This window comes from Passer domesticus, chromosome 8 (assembly GCF_036417665.1).
Source record: "Passer domesticus isolate bPasDom1 chromosome 8, bPasDom1.hap1, whole genome shotgun sequence".
NCBI classification, from domain to species: Eukaryota; Metazoa; Chordata; class Aves; order Passeriformes; family Passeridae; genus Passer; species Passer domesticus.
In genome coordinates this window covers 43,789,829-43,815,552 of record NC_087481.1, presented here as the reverse complement: position 1 = coordinate 43,815,552, position 25,724 = coordinate 43,789,829, and the positions used below count along the sequence as shown (strand labels likewise).

At 35.5% G+C, this 25,724-nt stretch overlaps 1 protein-coding gene across 8 annotated transcripts in view; it reads right to left on the bottom strand.

The window, feature by feature from the left end:
* The window catches only part of LOC135306648 (heparan sulfate glucosamine 3-O-sulfotransferase 1-like), a 52,228-nt gene that overhangs the window by 7,509 nt on the left and 18,995 nt on the right, over positions 1-25,724 (bottom strand). Inside the window, exon 1 of one of the 8 annotated variants that reach the window (XM_064430959.1) lies at positions 17,931-17,952. The exons of the other annotated variants lie outside the window; for them this stretch is intronic. The gene's annotated coding sequence lies outside the window, so the exon portion shown is untranslated. Of the gene's footprint in view, positions 1-17,930; positions 17,953-25,724 lie in introns of those variants that run through there. 8 annotated transcript variants of the gene reach the window in all.

Here is a 25,724-nt window from a genome sequence, read left to right as displayed (position 1 = left end):
ATGGGCATGTTTTTGTTAGGGAGATGCACTAAGATTTCCCAAATGAGGTAGTACCTAAAAACCCATGAACCCACAGACTGTCCAGAAATGCTGCTTTGCTGCCATAACACCTCTTTGGGTAATGAAAAAGTTTAAAGGTTTCTCTTTAAGCATCAACACAAAATATATGTTAGCACAAAGAAAGACAAAGACATTAACATTTTAAAGTCCTCATCTCAGCACTGAATTTATTTGTGTGAGCCTTTCCAATGAGATTGCAGTTTTATAACAGCCAACAGTTACTACCTTACAAGAATAAAAAAAAGGAATAAAAAAGGAAGTAGCTATTTGGTGAGAAAACGTAGGAGCTATAAAGTAACAGCAATTGGCTGCAGGCTTCTACCAGGTGCACAGAGTATAATGGATAAAAAGTAAAGCTGAGAAATGTTAGCATGAACTATAAACACCATTAAATCATTGGCAGGTGATATTAGCAGATAGGAGTTTTGAAGGAAGTTTGATTCCCTAAGGCTAGCATTACATTTCCTAATTCCTTTTCTGACTGCAAATATCTAGCAGTACAGTAATATATACAGTATAAACACACTAATAAATTTCTGAGCTAAATAAACCTTCTACAGCTGTAGTTTACACGCTTATATTTTATGGTATCTTTGAAAAATATCATACTCAAACCACCCACATAAAACTCACTGAATTACAATTTCATAAAGATCTTTAATATGTTTAGCACATAAAGCCAGGAACATTCTAAGGATACTTGTAAATAGACATGAATAAAAATTCAGTTCTTATTAAGATGCAAAGAGTGGATAGCGGTCAGATTAGCACAGATGAGAAGGCCAATTTTACTTATCACATTGGCATACTTGAAATGGAATTACATTAGCATTTTGTTGAATTAAACTTACACCTCTAATTGTTAATTAAGCATCTGAATTAATATAAATTGAAGTAACAAAGATGCCATGCCAGTTCTTCAGCCAAACAAGCAGTAGTCATGCAATTATAAAGCTGCAAGATGTAATGATGTGTGGCTGATAAGCAACTTTTGTGTATATTTCTACAGTACAACAAAAAGGTCAAACTCAAGCCTCACTATATCTGGTATAATTAATTGAATATTATTACTTTTCCCCTACTTATTGTCACAAAGAATACCTTAATACTCAGATGTTTAGAAAATAAAATGAGAACTTGATGCAGAGGATTTACAAGAGACCTGTCTTTTAAAGGAAAAAAAAAATCCTTAGAGGGTCAGGGATGGCAAGAGAAGCCATCAAGAGGGATGAAGACAATTTAACTCTGTGGTACAAACCAGCAAATTCATACAGGACATCCAGGTCAAATAACTGACCCTAAAATTTTTTGTGCTCCTGTAAAGAGCACAGATTCCTGGTACTAAAAACAAAAATAACCACAAAAAATCAAGCACACAAAACCCTTCCACCAAATCCTACCCCCACAAAAAACCCCAACCAAAAGCCAAAGAAAAACCACAAACCCACACTGGTTTTAAGACAGTACAACTTCAAGGGCTCCGAAAAGGGATAATTCTTCTCAGAGCTTCTCTGGGCAGCACTTGTCAATATTACACCTTCTGTTTTCAGCACTGCCCCGTGCAGGGGAGGAGCAGTGCAGGCAAAGCTCATCAGACCGTGGCAGCTGCTCAGGGATCACCCTTAGCCAGCCAGGAGGGACACGTGGGGAGCTGGCCAGGGGGAACAGCCAGGCCACAAGGAGCCTTCTTTATCCCCAGACCTGTCCAACAGAGAGACATCTCAGATGAGTCTGATGAGCCAAATTCAGTGTCTCACCCTTTGTTTACATCTTTTTGAATAACTTCTCCAAGGCTCTGGGAAGCAGTTCTCTGGTGCTGTCTGATAAGATTGCTCTCTTGGGTCCCATAGAGCTGCTGCACACCCCCATCATACAGGGCATGAAACAAACTGATCCTTCCCTTGGTGATGTGTCCTGCTATCCAACAATCACCAGGCTGGAAACCTTCTAATATCAAATGCAAACAGTGAGAGAAGGATCCAGCTTCTTGGTCAGGGTTGCACTGTAAAGCACAGATGTAAACTGAGCAGGGAATTCACACAGAATTTTAAAAAAGCAGCTGAAAAACCCATCAGAGTTGAAATCCTTTAGCCTTGTAAAGGATGACTGAACAAAATTTAAGAAAAAATAACAGCTCAGGAGCATTTTTTTAAAGAGTAACTACAGAACAGAAGATGTGAGAGGATATAAATAAGCTGAAATAATAAATCAATGATGGACTTAAAATTGAAAATTCAATTTTGAAATCTTGGGTACTGTCACAGGCCTTGATAAGTGACAAGATCAATATAAAGGTCAAAGAGAAACAGCATGAGTCAGTATGAATGTTTGATAAAATAACAGAATTTACAAAACCAAGAAACATACTAAATCCACACTGAGTTCAGGTATGCTGAGAGACTTTGGGCATCAAAGAATCAGAAGTTCTACAGAAAGGACCTCATAGTCCATCTTTTCTCAAAGTAAACAAACAAGTACAACTTGAAAAGACTATAGAAGGCAACTGCTTAGCAATTCTTAACACTGATTAATAAATATATTAGTAAAATACATAAAATATATCAGTAAAATAAATATATTAGTCAAAACTCTGTCTTCCACTGGTAAACAAATTCTTGCTAATAAAGAAAGCAAGTACACTGCAATACAGAACAGGCAAACATATTAGAAAAGAAACAAATTGATAAAATGTTTTTTTGAATAGAAGCTCAATGCCTTCAACACATATCCATCATCAAGCTATGTGCACATTCAGCCCAGCAGATAGCTGTAGAGATACAGGAGTGAAAGCAATTTAGGGAACATTTGGAAATGCCTGACAACTGGAATAAAACATAAAACAGCCTTGAGTGCAACACTTGTGTCTCTCACACTACTCCTCAGGCTGGTACTGGGAGACAAAGATGACAGGCTGAACACATGGAGTAAGTAAAAGACAGATTATATTCTGGCTATTATGGAAAATCAGAAATCAGATCCTTGCTCCTTACCAAACCTTTTTGCAGTGCCAAAGTAGCACATTAAAGTACAGTAAAAGAATATTCACCACTCTTAAGAGTCTGAGAGCAGACAACTAATACCACAAAATTCTAATGATTTTCTCCAGGATTTCTGAGATTTAGTGGGGTCTTATCTGACTATCTTTTCCACTTTTTAGTTAGGAAAGACAGAACTTAGTAAAGCTTCTGTGCAGTCCAAATGTTTCAAACTTTGATGTACAGCCCAAACCTATAGGCATGTCAGTAGTACAACCAAAGATGTAGGCAAGTGTCAAAAACTCCTACACTTCAGTGGAAAACAAAGCAATTCCCTTTCTTATTTCTGATCAATCCAGACTGTTATGATGACTTCCCTGTGCAAAAACATTCTCTGCATCTACAAGTTTCAGGTGTCCTCACAAAAACACTTTCTGCTGTTACACCCCTGCATTCTACAGCGCAGTTAATTCCAGCAGCACTCGCTCCTCAGCACACAGCTTCACTTCTGCCCCATAGCTCAGTGCCATGGTGCACCCAAACAACTCTTCCACACTTTTCCTTTAATGCTGCTTTGCTTCAAATCAGTTACAGCTTCTCAGAAAGGCTCTTTGATGGCTGAGAGTGCCTACAGCAATTTTTTGGCGCCCTTAAGCTCTGTCAATTTTCACCTAAGTCTTTAAGGTAAAATCATATTTCAGAGCCATCACATACATTCAGGATGTGGACTTTAGGACTTCAGATTTGTGAGACTTGTGACAAATGGTGAGGGTTTGTCACGTTACAAACTCTAACTAGAAAGAGCTACACTAATTGTGGTTGGAGACAAAATAAAAGCATGGTGAAATTAGTTCTCAGATTCAAATACTGTATTTGCTGTTTATGATAACAAAATTTATTAGTAGCAATTTGGTATTTGAATGTGTAGTATCAATTTGGAAAACATCTTTTGCACCTAGGTATCTTATAATGACCTTTTCATATTTTTCTCCTTTAATCTGAATGGTCTTATCAGCATTCAGAGAGTTGATAAGGTGCTAGGAACACCTATAGCAGGGAGAGAGGCAGAGCTAGGGAAGGGCTCTGATACATTCTCATAATTAATTGCATATTAGTTAGAGCAACAAAGAGTTAGATCGTTCAAAGCCATTCTCTTAAGACTAGGTAGACTTTAATTGATTCTAATCCCCAGATTTCAGCTCCTCAAGCAGACACTGTATGACACCAGACTGGTCTCACAGTGCCACAACAGGACATTTCCCCAAGGAGAAATACTTCAACATAGCATAGAGGAGACAGGTACCTCCATTATCTTACATTTTCTCTCTCAGTCTCCTTCCTTCCCAAATAAAAGAGGAAAACCCTCAAAACACAAAATTTTGTTATTTTAATTCCAAACTGGCAAAAAACCTTTACTTTTTCTGTAGTAGGAGGGATCAATTTTGTGACCCTAGATCCATGTTCTAGCTGCAATTAATTTTTTTCTACTTATTATATAGCTTATGACCCACATGCTGTTCTAGTCCACTTATTTTTTTTCCTTAGGAGATTAAAAAAGAAAAGTTGATGATCAGTACTCATTTCTCTTTTTGCTGTTCTCTATTACCAGTACAACACTGCTATATAAAGCAAAGATGTAGGTGTCAGTATGTGGTGGTTTTAAACACAAAATACACATCTTGTGCATCCTGATCATTGTTTCTTTGCCCCAGGAATACCGTTAGCAGTCCCTATGGATGGTGCAACTTTAAAGAAAATCATTATCTCACTGTACCTTTTACTTTTGACTACATTTTTTCTCCTTGTGAATGCATTTGGAGTTTTTGCAGAGTTAACAGGATATTATTACCAGCAGTTTTTCTGCAGCATCCTTCATCGGTGTCTCAGCAGTTACTTTCAACATTTTGAAGAACAGATGTCAACATGTAAATACCAGTTAATTTACAAGTCCAGTGGGATTCATAGATAAAAAACAGAAAGTAAACCACCAAACCAAATGGTTCCACCTTTAAATCAGATTGCCAAAAACCACGAAAAATCAGACTGATGTTCTGCTGCTGTTTACCACAGAGAATGGACGTTTAGTCCTTTAATAAAATGGAGATTTAGTTGTATAGTGCTGAAGCTGAGACTAGAGAATCTTAATTCACTACATAAATTGTTGTGCAGTTTTTAAAGATTTTGAGCACCTGAGGCTATTTTTGCATTTTAGGATGGCTGAGAACTCCACTGAAGGGTGCCTGTTTTCAGGTATTGACACAACAATTTTCCAACTCAGCAACAGGGAAGAAACATTTGCCAGTATGTGTAAAGATTCCCTAGCAGACATTTGCAGCCTCCCTCTTTGCAGCTGATGATATATCCAAACCTTTTACCATTTCATAAGAACTTTAATATTTTGAAAAAGCCTTACATTCACACAGTACAGAAAGATTAATATGAAATTTAGTTAGGGAAAGAGGATCTCTGGTGCAATTTACTTACACAACCTATCCATCCTTCTGCTCTCAGGATTTAGTATCTCAGTGTTTGGCCACTGCCACATATAGTGTTTCAAAAATATACTCATAATACTATTTCCTCTGAGCCCAGTTTGTGAGAAATGTGTACTTCTGCTTACGGCAACATAACGTTTAATTTTGTGACAATAAAGGATTTATTTTCTGCATTCTGATTATGAATGTTCATTCCTCTTACCTTAAAATATGTGATCACAAGGAAAAATAAATTTAGATTTGAAATTTAATTTGTAGCTATAAAATATGGAGTAGTTATTTCTGTTTATAGCATACTAAAAAAAGGTAGTGCAAGTATACAGTGTAAGCTGCTGTTTATTGATGCCAGTTCTGTTTTAAAGCACTGATAATAGCTTTTCCTCTCAAGGGAGGACAGTATTTCTTCTACAAACTGTAAATTGTATTTATTATTTCACTTTTTTTATACTGAATTTTCATCATAGATTTTTGGTTTGATATTTCTTAGCTAAAATATTTTCATATTCATGTCCCACTTATTCTTAATGGCATCTATCAGTTTCAAGCAGAAAGAACATTAATATTAAGAAAAGGTTAAATTTCTCCTGGAAGGTTTTTTGTCCAGGGAGATTATATGAATGCACTTGGAAAATTATTACAACTACTGATACCTTAAGAGGAATTATAGTCAACAAAAAAAGTGACTTTGAGTTTATAGATAATAAACAGTTCAGAGCAAATTTTTGAGATCAGAATCAAGATGCTGGGATCAAACAATATCTGTCAGTGTGTGAGAAATAAGGCATTCAATTACTGAATGTGAAAGAATCATGATTCCTTTACTATGGAATTTACCAAAATTATGTAAGAAATTAGGGCATAGCATGTCAAAAAAAGTAATAAAATAAAGCTATTTCCTCTGACATTTAAAAAATGTAGCTGATATAACTGTCATTCAGGGTCTGCAAATATTTCAGTCAAATATAAAAGTACCAGGAGAAATAATCATGAAGTCCAACCTATTTCATAAAACATCATGATCTGCTGTGTATATATGAGTATGTAAGAGAAATTGAATGTGAAGTACTTTAAACTGTAACACATAGCCATCTTCTAGTAAATGCACCACAAAATGAGTAGTGAAAGAGTAAAGGATTGGAGAAAGCAAGAGAAGGGATGAAAAGCAAAAAATTGAGCATTTGTAGGAAAAAAACCAGATTGTTAATAATTTTAGTGAGCACAGTTATGTTCTATACTTGTGCAAATACACACAAAACCACACATATATATAGCACACAGAGAAATATAGAACAGAGTTTAATAGAAAATGATATAGGTATATTAAACAATTCAAATTATGTGGGTTTATGAGCAATGCAGCAGATACTGATAAATGTAGATTATAAAAGTGAATTGCAAATAGATAAATATGTGTACACTGGAAACAAGTTCAGGATCAAATGTTCAAGTGCAGAACTTAAGATTTGTTACAACATATCAGCCCTGAAGAAAATTTAGATTCTACTATAGCGTAGGTACAAAAGGAGGCAAAAGTGGTTAAGGACAGTATTGTGGTAGATTCAAGTGGAAATTGAATTAATTGGAGTTCAGATTTCACATTTTCTTGTGGGGACTGGATCAAACATACCTTGTGCAGTTATGCCATAACAAAGTGAGATGGAGTTTGAATTTACAGTTGATTACATTCTTTCCAAATAAAGCAACTTAAACTCTGTTTATTCACATGGGGAGTTAATGTTCAGCAGCTAATGTGTTTTATAATTTACACCTCAGATTTCTCACAGTAATTTCCCCTTGAAGACAAGCCTTGAGAGTGAAATTTTTCAGGATCATTTATGCAGGTCTCATTCTAGTCCCACAGAAGTCAGTCATAGTATTTTTTACTTAATACCAAAGTTATGAAAATTTTGAAAGATTCCTCTCTCTTCCTGATTTTGTGCTTTTCAGAATTGTATTTCTCACCTTGTAGTGATATTACAAAGAATGGAGGAAACCATAAAATTAATTCCTTAAGATTGAAATGCTGAGTTGCATTGCTGCAGCTGAACAATAAAGGAAACATCTAATCATTATGCATGTTTAGAAATACATCCAGGTGCTCTGGAGAGATTTTAAATTACAGAGCTGAAAAACTACCAAGTAATATCAGCCCCCATGTTAAAAGATATTTTAAACCTATGAACAATAGCAAAAATATCATGGTCATTGATGTAAATTGAGAGGAATTACACTGAAATTAGTGAGAAAATGGAAAGGAGTGATGATATGCTAAAATTAAATCAATTTGTTTAGATTATGCCTCCCTCACATATGAACAAACACATATCCTACTTTGCTGAGCAAAATTTTTGCACTGTTTTTGATTCCCTCAGTCATGCAAGCAAAATACCATGGGGTGAAAAAAACAGGTTGACAAAGTTTATTTGGCCTTCTGAAAAAGTAATTCACTATTAGTTTCAGGGTAATAAAGCAAATATTCAATGTGGATTAATAAAATAGCTCAGAAAGCAAAGTGTGGGAATGTACAGGAAATCCTCAACATCCAGTTAATTCACAAGCTTGCACCAGACATCTCTTTAGGAAAAGATACTGGCTGAGAGATTCAGAGTCCAGGAGTTTCAGTTACTGATGCTTTTGAAATTTAAATTTCAAATTAGAGATGGACCTAGTGGACCTAGATCCCTTAGACTTCCTGGAAAGCCCTACCCTTAGGATTCTTTATGAAGCACTCAAAAATTTCAGTGAAAATTTCTGTTGGATGCACAGCAGTGGACAGAGCCCAGCACATTATTAGTATGCAAAGCAGTAAGAGAAAATGACAGTACAGTTTGAATGCATTTTGGTAAACTAATGGTTCAGAGTGACTAGAACAGCATGTTTCATTCTGGTCAATCGCTCTCAAGAGGAAGAGGGAGTTCAGAGGTGGCTGCCAACAAAAGATTGCAAGCATAAATAATTTGTCAATATAAGGAGATAGTAAAAAAATGCAGAGTCTGTACTTTGCTGCATTAGATAAACGAACTAAGATAACCCTTGCTCATTCCCTCACAAGTTCACAAAACATATTTCAGAGAAACAAAAAGGCAACGAAATTAAAACTGACAAAGTTATATGCTCTGAACAATGCACAATTAATCTAGGAGTGTCATTGCCACTAAATGTTACTGCAGATCTATATAACACAAACAAAAAGAAAGCCACGGCCATCAAAAAAGGGACATTTTAAATTGCATTTCAAAATACAGTATTAAATTTGTTATATAAAAAATCTACTATAAAAGTGGATTTTACAAGAGCTTCAGGTGAAACAGAGATCAATTTGAGAAAACTGCATTTCTATCATCATAATAGCTCAGAGGTATGGCATACAGAAATATGTAGCAACTTACTAAAGATACTTTTCAAAGAAATTTGATATAAATAAAGTCTAAATAATTTTAAATGCATTTGGATGTGTTTGTTTATTGAGTTCTGTGAAAAGAGGGAGAGAAAAAAATCTTCATTTCTCACTAAATGACCATAGTTTCCATTATTATCTCTCAAAACCCAACTTTTGCCTTTCACTAATTTAGTAAAGACTACGAAATATACAATCAGAGCACACAGTCTGACATTGACATTGAAAGTACAAGCAAATTTGAATCTACAGAGGACAAGGAAAACCAGAGCAGCATGCCAGCTTGGAGTCTCATTCCAGAAGGGAAAAGGCTGCAGATACAAAAATGAAGCAAACTAACAGAGAATGTTAGGATCTCACATGATTCTGGTTTCATAGACACCAGGGCACAAAGTAACATGATTAAATGATTAAACTTAAGGGGACGTGTGATAACAATCCCATTAAATTTAATTTCAGATTGTGACTCATGTTCTAGACTCGGGCCATTCTCATGGATCGCTAAATTTTTTGTTGCTTCATATTCAATAAAGGCACCAAATTCTAGGCCTCTTTGCTCAGATCCCACCCCACTAACACAGAATAACCAGATCATGGTCCCTGTAAATACTCCTTCCATTTTTCCTGCTTTTTTTCTTGGAGATGGCATATATTCGTGAACAGTTTCTAATCCATCAAATCACATGAAATTCTTCAGGGCAGAACTCTTATATAGCTAAAAACTCCACACCTGGGATTTGTACAGTTAAACATTTCTCTTATTTTCTACTTATACTTGTTTCTATTAAACTGCAGCCTATTTTATGCAACTCTTTTCTTAGAAATAGCAACAGCATTTTGATGCAGTCTTGTTCTCCAGTGTGCTTGAACCCTTCCTGTCTTGAAGTCATCCTTGTCTCTCCCATAACCCAAGTAATTAATAAAAGAAACCACCTACTGGTTTTTTTATGCTTTAAAATTGTACAGTCTGATGTAGCTTTTTGCAAATAAACACTAAACTCCTCAGCACAACTTTCATGCAAAATGTATTAAAAAGAAAGTACAGGAGTTAAATACAAGGCAAGAGTTTATATGTGATTAAATGAAGAAAAAAAGATATGAACATATGCAGCGAGAAAATTAAAATATAATTAGCCATGAAAGGAACATAATTTCATGTGACAAACAACAAACATCTAGAAATCCATCCCATTCATCTCAATGGAGACGCTAATTTCAGATTAAGTAAAAGTAAAACAAACAGAGAAGAGATAAAGCCATCTCTCCATCTCTGAAGCTACAAGAAAATTGAAGCATGCTTGCATCTCAGCAGTGTTTCTAACTGAAACCTTTGTTAAGCTCCATCTCAGACAGCCTATACTTGGTTGAACCAAGCACTTACTTGTCTTGTATCCCCTTGCCAGCAGTGGCCCCTCAGGGACACTTGAGGGACTGTACAAACCCAAGGCAAACATGCAGTGATTTTTCCAAGCACACTTTCCCGAGCTCCAGCAAGTCTGAGCTTCAGTGGCTCTCTGGAACAGAATTATGAGCTTTATAGTCCTTAATGGACAATATCAGTAATTCTGTAAATCTTACTACGTTTTGAATGACTGTTAACACAGTTTGTGTCGAGGAGTTCCATGGTGTAACTATGTGAAACTGAAAAAATACTTCCTTTGGTTCAACTCAAACACACCACCTGCTAGTCTCACCCAAAGCCAATGTCCTTGCAGTAAAGAGCCAGTACACAATCACTCATTATCTACTTACTCACTACTCATGAATTAATCAACTTGCCATAGCCTCCTTCAATTTTCTTCTTCCCAGACTGAAAGCTTATAGTTCTACCTGTTCCTTGTTTAAAATACTTATTTAATCATCCTTTACTCATCCAACCCATTCTCTCTTTACCTACTCAAGATGCAGGTGCAGCGATGTGACACTGTTTGTAACAATGATGTTTTCTAATTTATTCCATTTCTTTCTAAAAATGTGTAATATTTAATTTTCTTTCTTTTGCTGCTACTATTTTCATAGCTCACAGTAAATACACTGTGAATAGATAATCTCACAGTGAAGTTCTTAAAAAATTATTGTCAGTTTGAAGTCCATTCTTGTGCACAAATTTATAATTTTTTTACCCTTTGAGAACCACTTTAAATTTATTTACAGTGAAGTTCACTTGTCACTTTATCACTCGGTATCACTGAGGTACTTCTTTGCAGTTTGTTTAAATTTCTCCTATTCTAAATAATTTACTATCAGCTGAAAATTTTCCTGTATAAATTTTCCTGTTCTAATGCATTTGAAATAATGCTGGTCTCATGACTTTAACAAGTTGCTTTGTAAGCTCTTTTGTAATCTACACTATTGAGGTTTAATGTTGTATTTTGGGACTTTATGTTCCTGTTATTCTTGGATAATGGAGTAACACGCTTGCCTTAATTTCTCACATACTGATTTTTTTGGTGCCTCCTTGTAAGAAGACTTAGCCAAAATCCGATTTTTAGAACACACTAAACAAATGTCTAAAAGATACAGCAAAAGTAGTTGAAGAGAGCTATTTAATACAGAATCAAAGGAACTAGAACAAGTCAATTGAAATTTTTGCATTCTAGAGGATCTTAATTTGTTACAGAAGTCCAAGACTAAAACCAACCACACAGTTCAATATGCCAATACACTGCTTTGGAAGTGGCCTAGATGAAAGCATCAGTTCACTTGCTGAGATCTGCTGATGTTTTTGCAATAAACCTCCTCTACAATAAGCATACAATATGAACCCCACCTGCCACTGGGAATTATTTGTACTCAGTTTAAAAGCTTTGGAACAGTTCATAAGAATGGGTCAAATGTTAATAAACCAATAATGTTTTTACACCTGACATTTTATTATTTGGTTAAGGCTATGCAACCTCTCTGACACTGAGCAGTTATTTCTGGAAGATAGTTGTCAGTACCTCAGCTGAATTTAAGAACTATATTTTCATTTTTCTCTCTATTTGAGACAGGACTGAACAGAGATATCAAATAAAGCTCCTAATCATGTTCTTGAATTTAGGCTCACATTAGAATTCCTTGGGGCAGAAAGCACCATATTTCAGTCTAAAAGTGTTTGCTTACAGTATTTTGTAATCAAAGAAAACCAGGCTATATATATATTTTTTTTTTTTTTTCCCAATATCATGTTGCAATTTATGCAACATGTCCTTCAGTTGGCAGATCTCCCACATCAAGTCCTGGGATATTTTAACCAGGTTGTTGTATCTGGTACTTGAACTTCACTTCAGCAAGGTAAATCTTAAGGTTCATGCAAATATTTCCCTTTCTACATTCGTTGCAGTTGCTCACACATTTTTGAATACTTGATTAACTGTGACAAATGAGCAAGGAGAACAAAACCAAACTAGAATAAAAGGCCAAACTAGTAATTTTCTGTAAAAATTAGATTCTGACACACAACATTTCAATACTCCATAGGCATGGACACATAGGGCAAGCTTTCTTAGAAGTTTCCAGTAAATTTGAATGCATCCCTTCTAAATTAATATTAAAATGCATCCCTACTAAATAAACAAGCTTTAATAGACAAGATTTCCAAATACAAGTCTTCCACAAATACAGCCCATATTAACAAGGACAGTCAGGTACACATCACCTGATAATAACTACACCAAACTGCTAAGAATAGAAGCATATATAATTAATAAGTACTTTAAAATATGTGTGCTAAATATTTTTCAAGGCAAGGGAAAATATTTTATCCCACCGTTTTCTTTGAAAGTGGATATTTGAACATGTCCTTACATTATCAGCCCTTATTATTTTAATATGTCTACTCAGAATAAGAAAATTAACTGTGCATGTCCATCTGAGGTAAATAACAGCTTCTGTTACCTTCATGTTACCAGATTTTAATCTTACTGATGAAAAATTTTAAGTACTATGGCAAATAAAGGAAATGCTTTAGTCCCAGGCTGCAGGGACTTTCACTGACCTCTTAATTATTTCTGTACTAAATTGCTACTTCATTTTTAATGAGTGTTCTATAAACGGTGTAGCTGTTTGTATTCTGAATCTGCAAATGTTGCAAAAATTTCTAAAAATGGGTCAGTTTCAAAACCCTAAATCTTTTAGTCTATTATTATATAGTAGTATTTAAAGAACATTCTCAAGAGCTGATGTTCAATAGTAAACTCTAATGTAGATTTTAATGACAGAAATATTAAATAATAATATCAAATAATGTTGACTTTAAAAAATAAGTCAGCAATATTAAACACAAAATAAAACAAATTAAATAAATTAAAACAAATTACTTCAACTGAACAACAAAAAGCAAACACTGACATGCATATGCATAGATACTAATTGTTATTAAGCTTGAAAGATGACTTAACCATTGGTCACTGTTCAAGACTCAAGAAACCTCAATTCTGTTCTACCAGTGAAACTACTGCTTCACTTCCATAAGAGATTTAATTTCAGTTAATTCTATCAAGCTTAGCTTTGCTTGTAATAAAAAGCCATGTTGTGTTTCTCAAACATCTAAGCTGCATTAACTGTACCTACAACATGGACTGAAGATCACTACTGCAAAGCCATTTACATTCTGAAGTTCCCTAATTGATGCTCCTTCTGCAGAACACAAAAACTGAAACACTTATATATTTAACAAAAGTGCCATGTGATTAAGCTGTGTTTGAAGGGTTGCTGTTAGGACACTAGTCTGGCCTCTGGGAGAACAGTCAAGTGCTTGATTAGTCTGACTCAGATCTAATTTGCCATTAGACCAGACCACTTCAAGAGTAACACTTGTGTCCTCTCCTCCTTACCCAGCTTTTCAATCCAGTATACTTCTTCAACTCCAGTTTAATTAACATCTCCCTTGGGATTTCAGTTTTTGGCATTGGGAAGTTGATAACAAATTGCAGGTGTAGCTGCAGAGGCCATGAGCATTGCTGTTGTCATCCACTGGCATTTATAGTTTTGAAGAGTCCTGAAGGTAAATCTGTCCTCACTGCATCACCAGGACAATTTCAGTCCTGTTGACGACAGTGAGAGGCTACAAATGCACATGTTGAACTGCACAGAACAGTCTGAATTTTAGCATGTGATTTGTATCATCTGTTAGTAAAGGCTAAAAACACTGCTAAACATACCATCACTTAAATAAGGAAGGTTGCTTTAGCAAATTCCAACTCTTCATCTGTGCTGCTTTGCTTTTGTTTTCCTTCCATTCAGTCTCAAGATAGATCTCAAAATAAATAATCTCATTAAATTGCAAAAATTTCCGTAATTAATTAGGAACCATTCTCCTTTCTTTTCTACTTGGGGGCGGGATGAAATAGTATAACTAAACTTTTCTAAGTGGGTAACTTCTATATACATATCTACAATTGGTGGCATCACAGTGCCAGAGAGTCACAGAGCACTGAGGTGGAAGGGACTCAAGAGGTCACTTAGTTTGCCACTCAGCCCCAAGGCTCGATCAGTATACTGAAACCATTCTTGACAGATGTTTGCATAACCTGATCTTGTAAAATATCCAGTGATGGAAAACACATCACTTCCTTAGGCAATCTACAAAAAATATTGTTAAAAATTGCAGCTACTATTCCAGATAGCAAAAGTCCTTACTGATACTGGTCTGCAAGATTAATTCTTTCTGGTTTTAATCCACAATATGGCACTCCTGAATTCATGCAGATAATGACTATGCACATACATCTCCATGACAAGGCATACAAAATGTACATCGGATTCCAATTATACAAAAAGAGAAATTCTGTGTGACTGACCATAAGTTCTCTTAAATTGGTAAATTACAGAGAATTTCACAACTAAACAAACTACAAATGCATTGAATTCTCCAATTCTCCAATAGCATATTTTAAATAAATTTATCTTACTTTCATATTGTTTTGAAAAAGAAGGACACACATTTTCATGTACATATATATAAATATACACACATCACCTGTAGGTAGACTGTGTATTAATACAAATTTCTAATGCAAAATATTCCCAGGTGTCTAGGACTGTTGAAGCCAAAGGTTCTAATGATAAAGAAATTAGCACCTGCACAAATGAGGACTCTATGGTCAGGCCAAGCCAGATGGCTCTTGACACCTGTCTGCATCCTGACTTGCACTGGAGGGTCAATATCACAGTTTATTCACAAGCAGTAGCTGGGAATCCCTGTTGGTCACAATAAGGATGAAGAATTCTCTCCTAACAACATAAAACCCAGCAGGATTTTTCTTGCAAAGGTAGTAACTCTTTCCAGAATTTAATACAAATTAACTAAGGCTTCTTACTTTTTTCCTGCAAGGATGTATTTTTTTCTCCTTTAGGAGAATAATTTTACTAGATAAATTAAAATTTTCATGGTGGAGAGCAAAAGATCTTGCAGTTAAGGGAAAAGTACAGCTTTAAGGTTTTAGTTCCAATATCTGGAAGAAAAAGAGTAACAAAAATAGATCAAAAACTATTTTGAAAAGTGGAAAAATGGACAATCTCTTTTTTGATTTTATATCCCCTAGAAGAAAAGTTTTTAACTTACTGAGTTAAATATTGACAACATTGTACCAATAAGTGTGTGGGGACCTTTTCAAACAGCTGGAACATTATAGATTTTTGCAAGTTCACAAGTCCTGTGCTCACATTTCCAGGAAAAGCTGCTGTCTAATACAAAGCTAAATGCCCCAGGGACATTGAAGTGAACAATATTTTTCTGCTGGTTTAAGCACACCAGCAGTCATTTGTAGAGTTTACATGTCTTTCTTGTCAATACCTGCTGGTCACAGTTGGTGAAGAAGCAGTTTCACTTACAATCTGCTTGCTAATTAAGCATGGCAGCAGCCATTCAGAGTGAAATTTTCAATAACTTGACACACAAAAGGAAAGAATCAGATGTATTCTCACAAGACTTCAATCTTTAAATCATTTGGATTCTGTAGTTACTGGAACTGAAAGATAACAGAAATTACTGTGTCAGATTAACATGTGACTCTTCTGATAAACTATAATATACTGTATGTAGGATGAATGTTTTAACCCTGATGTTCTACAACAACATTATTTAAGAGAAGGAAAGTTAAAAGGATTTGAAATAATCCCAACACAGGCCAAAAATCTGTATAGCCTTCTGCTCCTCCTCATTTTCTTCAGCAGTTTATAATCTATCCTTTTCTGTTGACATCTTTCATCACCTAGCTGTGTTTCATGACTGCTGCCCATTGCTGTACTTGCAGGAGGATTGCACAGTTGGTGCTCTTCTGCACACAAAACATCCTAGAAAGCATCAGCAAAGCCTCTGTTTCAAATTCTTTGTTTCCTTGACCTTCAAAAGCCAGTGTTTCTTTACTGAATGATTATAATCTCACATCTTACTGCTGCCTTTTATTATATCCTCCTCCTTAGTTTGTATCCATGTGCTGTCTGATAGCTCATGCTTGTATTACACTCTTAGGCAGAAGTCTTTGACATTTGTACAGGCCCACCCAGTGGTCGCAGGCTTGAATTACAGGACACATTGCAATACAGTAAATAAAATAACCCCTAAAATATTTGTTTCCTTGACATCTCACTCTTATGTTATGTCCCTTGTGTGCAGGGAGGACAAATCTGGAGGGGCTGGTAACCAAATCTTGTAATGAAATAGAACACACCAGTAAAAATGAACCTTTTCTAACAGAAACCTCAGGATGGCAAAAGCATTAGTGCAACTACCAGAGGTGACTGAAAGGACTCTTCCCACAGAGCAAAAACCCACTCCACAAGGAACACGATCACATCCAAGCATATTTTTAAACATTTACAAGCCATGCTCAAATTCTTCAAATAAAATACAATAAATGTTTATTTATATCTAGTTTGCAATTGCAACTTTTCAGTTCTTGTCCACGTATCTTTTATATTTATGTCCTCTAAAAACAGACATTCTACATAACTGAAAAAAAAGTGCCTTTTTGCAATTTTGTTGTGTTCCAAAGGAGTGTTCCTGGTGAGGAACCAGTGCAGGCAGAGAAGCCCCCAGCCTGGAGCAGGCAGATTTTGGGCAGTGACTGCGATGCCCCTCACTGTGAGCAGGGGGTATAATATATATATTTTATATATATGTCCCTGTGGGTATTGCAGGGGAGCAGCAGCTCTCCTGCCTGGACACTCTGCAGTGCTCTTCATATTTACTGTGCTCAGCATAACTTCAGTAACAAGCTTCTGCAAGGAAAAACATCTGATAGTGTTACTGAAAACCTGCTTTTGTATAAAAGGCTTTGAAAACTAGACAGATTTTATTTTTAAGCCCTTTTTACTTTATTAGAGACAAACTAAAGATCCTCTGTAGAGACAGTAGGGGGAAAATAAGGCTTCAGAATATATATAAGATTTAATTTTAAAGACTGATATTCTTTCCTTGACCTTTGACCATTTTTCTTTTAGTTTCTTAATAACCAGTGAGGTTGAGCTATTAATCTCTCTAGAGATAATTCACAAAAGAGCTAAATAAAGAATCAAAATTGAGCCACAGTAAAAAATACATTGGAAAAATAAACTACCAACATTTTTAAGTAAAGTAGTCCAAATAGTTAGAAAGCCTTTAAATTTCAATTTCATTATTGTACTGAAAAGTCATCCCCAGATCCTGATAATTTTCATGTTTTTCTTGTTTTGGTTTTTTTGTGTTGTGGTTTGTTTTCTATCACTTCATTGGTATCTATTCTTTGAAATGCAGTTCTTGACTGAGATTTTGGCTGCACCTATAATGAATATTTTCTGCTGTGGCATACTTGCAAAGTGCTGCCAATAATCACTAATAATCAGAAAATGTCACAGCAGGCAGTGCTGTCAGTGCCTGAGTAGCCTCACACATGAAATTCTGCATTGGAGAACAAAGAATAAAAAGTCTTTTGAGCTTTTTTCAATATGAACTGCTACTTATTAAATATCAGGATTTTACTAAGCATGCTTTTAAGAAACACTTCAATGGAAAAAAGGTCACAAGAAAGCCACCAGTACCATTTTTTTTTTCATCTGGGGACTTTTGCGCAAATGTTACTCCTGTGCAAAAATCCAATTCTGTCTATGATGATGCAAGGATGACACAAGGTTGTCTGCGAAGCTAGTTCTGCCCTGTGTAAGAACCTTCTGGCATCAACTAGATTAAAAAGAACAGATGGTTGCAGAAACATAATTAAGAAAAAGAAAAGGAAGAAGAAACAGATATCAAAGCATCACCATCTCTTTCCCTGAATTTTCCCTGAAAGAAGTAGAAAGGAAGTTTTAAAAAAGTTGGATCATCTAATACACATAAGATTCTATTCAAAAATTAATATATCAAACACTTGAATCATAAAGAAGAGCCAGATGCTCAATATGAACTTGGACACTGCTAAATGGTCACTATAGGCATTCTCAAGAAATGAATATAGTTAAACAGAAAAAGTCTTTACAGGTAAATTACCATATTCTTATTCATTAGCATAGAATTAATCAAACACAGGTTGGCTTTAGGTCTCGCCTTGTTCTGTGTCTGCCCTGAAGACATGGCATTCCTTGTATTTGATTAAATATGGATCTTTTTTGGAGCATTAAGAAAAGCCAAACCAATCCCCCAAAAAAACTCCAATCAAAACAAAATCCAAAAACAACTGTTAGGTAAAAGACAAATGTATTAATAATGAGCATAAAAACAAGTGTATTTTTAAAAAATACAAAATATCTCCATTTTAGTTATCGAAGAGCTGGTTTTGTATGGCAGTCAGACTGCAGGGCCTTTGGGGACAGCTTGAGATTACACTTCCCTTCTACATCTTGGCTTGCTGAAAGCTAACATCTTCTGCTAGTGTAAGATACAGTTTACAAACAAAACAGCCCAAAAAGAGTTAGACCTGCAATCACAGCAGCATAGGCAGATACACATGAAGTTGCCACATCTTCTCACATCACCTTCAATGCATCCTACACATGAATCTCTGTGTGTGCAGGTTCTTTCCTGCAGTTCAGTAGTGAGTTATGCTTAGTATTCTGTGGTAAAACAACATTTTAATTAAGTAACAAGAATATAAATTTCATTCTAGTCTTTGATGCTCTTAGAAACAATTATAAAGCAGCAAGAATTTCAGGAAACAACTGTTAGTATTATTTAAATTTAGTCAGAGATCAAAGTTATGAGAGTAGGTAAAAGCATCAGAAGTTTCTGGGAACAGCTGAAAAACCTCTACATCTGGCTCATTAAAAGAACAATACCCTACAACTCTAACCATGTGCAATGTGGATAACTCCAGTAAAAATAGCCTTACTTTATAATCTATTCTGTGGTATGTATTCAGGAGTTCAAAACAACAAACAAGAGATACAAGTGTGAGTGAAGATGTTAATAATTAAAAATATTGATTCTTGTTGCTTTATAATAATGAGTCAATATTTTTAATTATTGTTGCTTTATAAATTGATTATAATCTACAATAACTACCTTTAAAGTCCACTTGTGCTGCAGTAGTATCTATACAGTCACCATAGATGGGAGGAAACTAAGAAAAAGGAAACTTGTAGATTGGGACTGAAAAATGTACAGTTAAAGCACATGTAGCCTTTTTGCTAGGCCTGCTCTGAGCCACTGCAAAATACTTCAGTCTGTAGTGAAACCAAGGCATTCATCAAGTTCTATCAACTAGATTTTAATTTGAAAGTTGAAGGTGTATATAGAAATACAAATGAAAGATTACTATGTAGTGTCTAAAGGGTAGCCTTGTGTATAGAAACAATAAGTACTGCTCTTTAACACCGCTGATATTAAATCTTTTTAGCAGCAATGTTTTTATTCAAAATTGGCTATGTGCCTGAGGTTATAAATTGCCTTGCTCTGAGTACAATGTTATAAAACAGATTACTTAGTGAAACAGCTCAGAAAATGGATGTGCTTGTGACACCTTTAATGCAGGTCCTTTTTCTGAAGAATAAAAAATAAACCCCAAAAATTCAGAATATTTAAAAATTTCTATATATCTGACAAGGGAAAAGAGCCTAAGTATATTAAATTTAGGCTGTTAACAAGGTTCATTATAGGAAGCTTATATATTTATTTACTTGTAGAACTGGTAGGGATCACTGTCTGTCACAATTACAGCCATGACACTTCACTCCTGACAAGACTTTATCCTGTCTCTGTTAGCCCACAGCATGTCTGTGGAACTCATGGTTATCAAGCTGATAAATCTCAATGTGCTGTGTCAGTTTTAAGCACCCCCAACTGCTCAAGCACATAAACATCAGCAGCTACCAGGTGCTCTGTCGTAGTTTATATCCATGCCCTACACTGTCCTTCCTGATTTTCAGTTTTAGAAATCCATTTTCAGTTTCATTGCTCTGGTACCAATAATCAAACGGCAAGAGGCGTTGCCTGAAGCTGTATCCAATGTCCCAAAAAGATAATCTGAGGAAAAGAGGGCTGAACTAAAACCAGTTTAAGATATTTAAAAACAATCTTTAATACCTATTTGAAACAGAAAGGAACATAACAAAATTTAACACAGTGTTAATAAGAAGGAAGATATATCTGTAATATGAGTATATATGTGTCTATTTCGTCAGTTTACTTGAAAAGAAATCCTAAAATATAAAAAAAACCCAATTATGACTCCAGGAGAGACTTTAAATTTGATATTTTTAAAGTGAGAGATGAGATAGAATTAAAGCATTCTTTAGACCTAGTTGCTGGTATAATAATAATTAAGCCAGATGATAAGATACAGGGAAAACCGAACTAATGATTTTTTTCTACTCACGGATTTTTTTTGTCCTGTTGTTGTTTCTAAAAATATGTTTACAAAACAAAATTGAAAGAAAGATGTAAGCAGTGTTTCCACAGCAGTGACTTTAAGGTGGAGACAGTATCTTTTTCTTCTCTCTTTGAAAAAACTATCACAAAAATCACATATCAACAAAAGCATTTTAGAAATGCAGCAATTCAAATTTGGGTTAAAGACATTTCCTCTAGAAATGTACTTCTATGTATATCTAGCTCTAAAATCTCATTTGCATTTGCAGTTAAGTTTTTGGTAAATGCATCAAAAAGCCTCAACAAAACTTCATTTCAATTTACATTTAATTCCCCAAACAGCAAATCTTTAAAACTTAGTAAGTGAAATGATCAGCAAGGAATTTCTCAGCAAAATTTATCAATACAGGAAAAACCTTACCTAACACAGTCACCAGAGATTGATAGTAAGAGAACAGAAATGAAAGTTCGCTTTCAACTTCAAGAATGCTTTTAAAATCTGAAGGCAATCTTCTATTTGAGACAATGATTATCACTTTCATGGTTGAAAGAGAAAACTTGATAGTGCCAGAAATGCTTCTGAGCATGACTTATTCAAAGATTGTTTATATTTTAAAAACAAAACCAAACAAAACAACTTTGTCAGATCACTCCAGATACAGATTCTGATGTCTTTTTAAGTGTCTAAATCCCCAGGGGTAGACCCTTCTAACCATGAGTTTCATAGCTAAAATATGATGTAGGCTACTGAAACAGAATTTTCAGTAAAGCTGAAGATTATTGTTCTATAGAAAATTTATATAAGTAATTCCCTGAGTGCTAGACATACACACACAGGCTGAGAAAACAGGCTGGGATTTGGGGCTCTTCAGCTGGAGAAGACTTTGGGGTGACATTAGGCACCTTCCTGTACCTAAAGGGGCCTGCAAGAGAGAGGCTTTTTACAAGGGCTTGCAGTGATAGGACAAGGGGGAATGGCTTTAAACTTACAGAGGGTGGGTTTCTATTCACATTTGGAAAAAATGCCTCCCTTTGACAGGAGTGAGGCACTGGAACAGGTTGCCCAAAGAAGCTGTGGATGCTCTATCCCAGTGCTCAAGGCTGGATGGTGCTTTGAGCAGCCTGGTCCAGTGGAATGTCCCTGCCCATGGCAGGGAGCAAAGCCCCTTTCAACCCAACCCATTCTGTAATTACTGCTCTGGAAGGGGAAACATATAGGATAAGCACACTGAATTCTCAGGGTTTTATTAGCCAAGGAGAAAACCAGAACAGAGATATGATTCTTAATGGTACTAGTGAATTAACTGCCACTTCAGAAGGATTACAGGTTTAGCTTTTTGAAAATTTGTTTCTAGGTTTCAGTATTCTCAAAATGAAGTCCTCATGAAACCCTGCCATCCAATCTACTGGAGACATATTTTCTAATGTAAAAATATATGCCTGACAGTCTTTGCTTGAAAACTTCCATGACAGACATGAAATTATAGGAAAAGCTCCGTGTGTGGTTTTCTCTCTGTTGCTGATGCATTTATATTGAATTACTGAGTTTCTCTAGGACTACTTCACAGGTGGGGAAGTGATCTCCAAGCAGAGGAAAGCTGGTCTCAATGAGTATTTCATAAACAGAGCTTTGCCTCAGGACAAAATTGCTAATGACATACAACATATTTTCTATATATTTTAACTAGACAATAATATGGAACATGGGCAGAAAAAAATTATAATATTCACATAGACTATCTTTTTAGGCTTCTTAGATGACAGTAGCTAAGAACACCACTTTGGGTGGCACAGGGATCAATTTTCAACGAAACAATTTTCAGTCTTATACTCAGATATTCTACTAGTACAAGAGACAGGAACAGCTCATCTGCAAGATAAAGAAGAGATCATATTTAAAAATCCTCAACCAAAACAAGGAGCACAGTCTACTGAAAACGATTTTCCTTTCCAAGTTATGTGAGGGAGGAGTCAGATAAACATGAGGATAGAATGAACTTTCCCTTGTCCCTAAAGATGTAGTTTAATTGAATAGTTCTTCTTTAGGTTTGCATGAAATGAGGATCCTTTGTGCAATCAATGCAGACTGTCCTCCTAACTTAGACAGTTGAATTAGTCTCTGAATCCACCACTGACTTTGGAGAGTCTAGAATCCTAATTTTAGCTTTATTGGGTGCCAAAATTATAGGGCATGAAGAGGGATGCCTGCATAATCACATGATGCAAACAGCTTTGTCTGACATGCTGAATTATGGAGCAGCATTACCTAAATATGGCCCTTGGCACCATCAGCTCCAAATGATTCTGGAGAGATACAAGAGATCATTGCATGAGATACAGCTCCCCAAGTTTACTTGCTCTAATAAGCAAAGAATGTTGATATTTCAGAACACATACTTATCTCCAAATAAAGGCCTTAAATACCATCTCAGAAATGTTTGGTAATTCCTCTATACACACTATTTTTCAACTTAGCTAATAGTATGTAATTCTGAATATATCCACTTACAAGCCATAAATCTTAAAATGCCTCTACAAATTTTCAAGTTTGTACTCTGGAAAATTTAATTTAGACTTATATTAAACAGTCATCTTAAACAACAAATTTGTTCTGGTTTGTGCACCAGAACAATAGAAGAATAGATTTCTATTAATGTTACTTGCTTTATAAGATGTGAGATAATGAAAATAAAAAAACCCCTTTTTTTTATTATACAGTGACTCAAAATACTTTGCCTTTTTTTTTTTCCTGTTGCAATAATAGGAATTGATTGGAGACATAATCCACAACTTTTACTAAAATGCTTAACGTTACAGAAGCAAATAGATCCAGTGGCTCCACAGATGGGAAAAAAAAAATCAAGATATTTTATTCTCATTTCAGCAGATATATGCCTCTGAATAAAAGGCAATTAAGAACATAACATTAAAAACAATTCTTTCTTACAAAAATATTTTAGCTGTTGTTCAGTTGGCTCCCTTTAACTTATGGCCTTTTCATATGTTCATATGGAATTCAGGTGCTTCAGTTTATGTCCATTACCTCTTGTTCTGCCACTGGGCACCACTGAGAAGGGTAGGGGTTCATCTTTGCACTCGCCAATTAGATATTTATAAACACTGATAAGGTCTTTCTGAACCTTCTCTTTAAGCACCCATATCTTTGACAGAGGAGATATAAACACAGGACAAATTTCCTCAAACAGCTTTTTTATCTCAAAAAAAGGAAAGCTAATCTTCTAAGTGAGGCAGAGTACTTTAATATCTATAAAACTACTATAAATAACAAAATAATTTGTCTGTGAGGAGGTCACCACAAGAGCAGAGTCAGGCTCTTCAGGGTGTTGCTTGGTGGGAGAACAAAAAACAACAGATGCGAGCTGGGACACAAGATTCTAAATGCCCGTAAAGAAAAGTGGGTTTTGCCCAAGGGCAGTCAGGCATGGAAAGTTGTCCCAAGAGTTGGCACTGTCTCTCTCCTTAGATGCTTTCCAGACCAAACTGGGCCTTGAGTAACTTGGCCTGACTTCAACACTTCTTGAGCAGAAGGCTTGACCAAGATACCTCCTGAGGTATCTTCCAACCTGAATTTATTGTATGGGCCTATAGTCCATGAAGTATTCACAGAAGTATTCATAATTCATTTTAAAGGAACAGAATAAGGTCAGAGCTAGATCTACCACTGTTAAACAAAAAACAAAAAACAAAAAAAAACCACAAACAAACCCAACAAAAAAAAAACCAACAAAAAAAAAACCACCCAAACAAACAAACAAAAAAAAATCCAATGAGAGCACCATCTATCTTCTAGAAATACACACAGTGTGACCACAAATAACACACTATATGTGAATAAGGAAAAAAAGGTATTAAATTAGAGGTAGATAAGAAAGATGTGTTAAATGCTAATTCTGTAACAAGTTTTACACATGCAGCAAGAGACAAAAGAGTGCAGGAAATAACACTTTTTGGTAGACGCTATCATCTTGCACACTGCACATGCTGCAGATTACAGGTTCTCATACCTTTAAGCAAGCATGGATAAAAATACCTGTATTACCCACAACATAAAAAAAATCAACATTCCACTTTAGAAGAATTAATCTCTTCCCAGTTCCAACATGACCAGGTTTGGTTTCAACAATTATAGCTCTTGTTGCTCAAAAGTTGTTTAACAAGTCAGGGGCAAGAAGTGTGCTCAGACCTCTCCTCATCCAATACCCTGTCTGGCTTCTCAGACATCTCAGGAGAAGCAGGTGCAAGTCTTTCAGAAGTGAGTTAGAATGCACTGTGCAGATTTAATAACTGCTTCTCCAGCTGGAAAACTAAAGTGCTCTAAAAAAATAAATGAGAAAACTGAAGTTCTCTAGCAATCCCTTGGGCCAATTACACAGATCAGATATGGAATGATTCAAAGCATGATGGATCTGTCTTTTCCATTCTTATCTTGATTATTTTAGCATGAAAAGAGTTGGTTCTTGCTAAAGGTAGAATCAGCTCAACTACAACTGACCTAGACAGCTACATAAAATTATATAGTTCTCCAATTTTTTTTCTGATTAAGAAAAGAAACAGATGACGGAACTTGGTGTCTAGTGCAATCTTGCTTATTTACAGAGGTAAATTTCTGCTTTCTTAGCACAACAAATCACAAGCAAGCAAGTGTTCTGTTCCATACTATTTTCCTTCATCTACCATTCCATTTAAAAGCTTTCACAAAGCAGTGTCTGAATTCACACTTCAAGCAGTCATTTACAGAAGGTCATGAGCATTTGCTTCATTTTCCACTTTTGTGCCATTTTCTTGCTTCTTCTAAGGTTAATTTCAATGAAACCCCTCAGCTCCATGCATTGCTATTTTACTGAGTGACATACCTTTGCTCTGGTGCTTCTTAAATGAAAGACAGTGGCTAATTCCTCTGGCATCCTTGGTTTTCTCCAAGAATTGGCTATCACTGCTAGAGATGGTTAATTTCTAACCTGAGTGATCTGTTAACACTTGGCTGCAGATGGATTTCAGGCACCAATTATATG